Consider the following 4,071-nt stretch of genomic DNA (forward strand, 5'->3'; position numbering starts at 1 on the left):
TTTCTTTAACAAAAAACCGGCTTTTGGAATCAAATGATATTTTTTGCAAACAAGAAGTTCAATTTCTTTTGAAAGTTCTCAGCAAAATGAAATGGGTTTGGTCTGGCATCAAATCCCACCAAATGCAATTAAAAGTAAATTAAACTCCACCAAAATGTTTGTCCCAGCTCAAATGGGGGGGCGGGAGGGAGGGGTTGGATTTTGGTTTTCTATTCAGCATGAGCTTGGTTTTTTTGTCTTCCTCCATTTCTCTCTCTTTTTCCTCTTTGTCTTTGAAAAACAGACAATAAAGAAAAAAAATTCAATCGCCCCTGAAAATCAAAACCCCAAAATAGTTTAGGTTTCAAAACTTGAACCCAATAAACATACTTCGACTGGAAACAAAACAAAAATGTCGCGTTAGTCTTGTTTCAAATTGTTGTATCAAAAAAATGAAACAATTTCACCAAAAAATTCAAATAAACCAATTTATTTATTGATTTTCTCAAAATCATTTCTTTTTTGACCAGACTCATTGTGGCTCTTTCCTATTTCTGAAGTTGTGGGGCCACCCTGTGGCCGTTTCATGTCACTGACTGTCAATTACAGCCCCTCCCTTCGATCGCACCTGCCAGTCTGAGCCTTGTGCATTGCCAGGAGCCCATGCGCTGAGCTGGGTTAGAGTTCTTTGTTACATGCAATGATCATGCAAACAGCTGCGGCGTCTCCCAGCTCCCCTGTGATGCGAAAGCTCGAGACTACCTCCCTCGGGGGTGTCTCCGCTAGACAGCCCTGTGCAGTCTACATTAATGGTCACACATTTCTCCTATGCCATGTGGTTGTAGCCGTGTTGGTCCCAGGATATTAGAGAGACCCGCAGAAGTGTGAGGTCATGCTATGTGTCATACTCTACCAAATGGCACCTTCCATGCGGCAGAAGTGCTGATATGCCGCTCCACTGAGATCTGGCCCCACGACAGCACGGCAGACGGTGCCTCTGTCCCAAGTGGCCTGGCCCTTTCATAATGTGAGGCCCCTACGGAGCTAAGGACCAGTCCCTCGGATTGGGCTGGGGGTCTCCTCAGCAAACGCTGCTTAAACAGTGTCCAGCTGGGCTTCCAGGAACTGCACAACCTCAGTGACGGCATGCTGAGATTGCAAGCGAAACATCCTCACCACGAGGCTCTCCTTAACAGAGCAAAACCAGTTACCTCTCGTCCTGTGATTGCTTTTATTGCTACCTTTTTTGACCCAAGAGGTTCACCACTATCCAGGGCCTTGCTGGATTGTTTCCATTAGCAGGAGAAATTTATGCTACAAGTCAAGTATTTCTTTGCTGCAATCCTGTTTATTCACAAAGAATGTACAAAGTTCTGTTTCCCTGAATGCAGCAGGAATCAAAGAGGAGGTTCCCTGCTTACAATTCGAAGCCTCTTTCCAGTCAGCACTCTGCCCAAAAAGAAGCTCTCTCTCTTGGCCTCCTCTCAGGGCTATGCTACTTGTGCTTCTCTGAATTTCTGCTCCTGTCTGCTTCTTCCCCACACACAGCCCCTGCATATGCAATCAACCCTTGAGAAAACCCCTCCATCCACACAGCTCTGCTTTTGCTTAGCCTTGCAGGTGGCCTAGTCCCTTGGGTGGTGGCTTCTATTGTTTCAGCTATCTTAGTCCATAAAGGAGCTTAATTGCTTCTTACATTTTTCCTGAATGAAGGGTAGCTAGCTCATCTGGACAGGGAAGATTCTGCAGCTGTACCATCTTGTCAATCTCAAACATAGCAATACTGGGTCTTGATAATTAGATACGCAGACGGCTAAATCCTGTGGGTTGTCCCTCAACATCTGAAGTTCGGTGCAAATGGAAGAACAAAGGTCCAATATCTTCATAGCAGCACGAATAGTAAACTCTCTCGTCTTTGCCCTGCACCGCTTTCAGGGTAATATCGCTGCATTCACAGGACACTCTGTCTGAGGACATGTCTATACTTTGAGCGGCCGGTGTGGAGACACCTCCCACGCTAGCACATTAAAATAGAAGCAGAGCCGCAGAGGCACAAGGAGTTAGCTGCCCTGAGAACGAGTGTGTCCACGACCCTAGGTACGTACTTGGAGCGGCTAGCCTGTCCTGCGGCTCATGTCTTTGTGGCTTGGTGTATTAATTTAGATGAACTCTAATAGGTCCAAAGAGCCAACGGTGTTAACGTGATCCTGTCACTCTCCATCATTAAACAGTGTTAAACAAGACCCAGGGTTTGGTATACGGAACAGGGTTGGGGGGGGGGAAGGCAGCAGGCCATGGCCCCATGACTTTTTACCTGCCTTAAGGGTGAGTGATGGGGGGGGGGGGGAGAGGAGTGAGCAGGAGGCGGGGCCTGAGGGGGAAGAGGCAGCGTGGGGCGGGGCCTCGAGGGAAGAGGCGGCGTGGCCCCGGGGGAAGGGGCGGAGCAGGGGTGGGGCCACAGGTTGGGTGCTGGTGGCCCCCCCCCTTCTAGGGAGCTTCCAGAGCTCCTGATACGCGGACTTCAGCCTGCTACGTACCACGGCAAACACGCCATGAAAACTCCATTTAACCTTTTATTAAGGATACAGAAAAGAAAAGAATAATTAAAGCGTTTGAAATGTAAAGTATGAAGTCAGGTTTTCATTTAGAACAACATCTCCTGGTCCCCTTTCCTTTAGCTGGAGGGAGTCTTTGGAAGGAAAAAAACCGCACGTGTTGGAAGCCTTTTAGATGGTATCAAAGGGTCCTTTTTGGGAAAAGAGAAGGAGTTACGTGAGATGGGCTGGCGCTGGCGGCGTCACTGCGGCTGCTGTTGTTAAAGCCCGATCCCGTTGCATAGAAGACAAAAGAAGACAAATACACACACGATGGGGTGATGAGAACAGCAAAGATTGACAATGCAGCTGCTGTCTCTGATGTTGACTCTCACTTGCAACCTGGATGCTGAAGAAATGCAAGCCCAGGGCACAATCTGATCAGCCAGTCTTGAGACCTGGCAAACTCGTACCAGCATCGGGCTGGTTAGGGCGTTGCTTTTAACCTGTCTCTTTCTGGTCTCAGGCTTACAGCCGTGCTGCAAATTGTACAGTCTAGCCCGGCTAAGCCAGGCTCTCATTAAACAGAAAGCAGCAGAAGAGGGATAGGAAAGGAAAGAAAAAAGGTAAGGCAGGGAATGGACGCACAGGGGCAGAAGGGGAAGACCAAGTCTCGTATCCCAGGTGATATTCAGGATTTAGCCAGAGGTGGTGATGTCCTCTGGCTTCCTCTCTCTGGCCCAGTCCGGGGAAGCCCCCTCTCAGGAGTGGGATGAAGAAAGTCCGGGGGTCATAGGCCCCGACTTCGTGGGTGCTCCAGAGCTGGAGCACCCGTGGAAAAAAATTAGTGGGTGCTTAGCACCCACTGGCAGCCAGCTCCCACCTTTCCCCCAGTGCCTCCTACCCACCGGTGGCCCCACTGATCAACTCCTCCCCCCTCCCCCCAGTGCCTCCTGACCACCATGATCATGTTTTGTGGCATGCAGGAGGCGCTGAGGGGGGAGGGGAGGAGCGAGGGTGGGGCGCGCTCTGGGGAGGGGGCAGAACTGGGTGGGAAGAGACAGGGTGGGGGGATAGGGGTTTGGGGAAGGGGTGGAGTGGGGGCAGGGGGCAGGGAAGGAAGAGGAGGGTTGGGGGCTTGGGGGAAGGGGTGGAGTGAGGCCGGGGCCTGGCGTTGAGCAGGGGCTGAGCACCCCCCGGGGAAAGAAGGAAGCCGGCTCCTGTGTCTGGGGTCCCAGAAGACCGTGGGGGTGGTAGCCGCGATGGCAAAGCTCGCTCCTTCCCCGTCTTTCAACTTGCCCAGCGTCGCAATGGGTACCTCTACTAATTTTCATCCGCCTCCAAAGTCTCTTTCCGACAACCCCGGGTGGGAGCGGTGCGCGGAATAGCCCAGCCTCTCGGTATTTGGTCCACCCATTAGGCCTGATTTCCAACAGACCAAGCTTTGTTCCTCAATTTCCAGGCCCACCCTTTTCTTGTTCATTAGGCCTGATCTGAACTCACTCCTTGAATTATATCAGGAAGCCTTTTTGTTTGGACTGATTTAGCCTTTCTGTTT

Source organism: Chelonia mydas, chromosome 14 (assembly GCF_015237465.2).
Source record: "Chelonia mydas isolate rCheMyd1 chromosome 14, rCheMyd1.pri.v2, whole genome shotgun sequence".
Classification (NCBI taxonomy): domain Eukaryota; kingdom Metazoa; phylum Chordata; order Testudines; family Cheloniidae; genus Chelonia; species Chelonia mydas.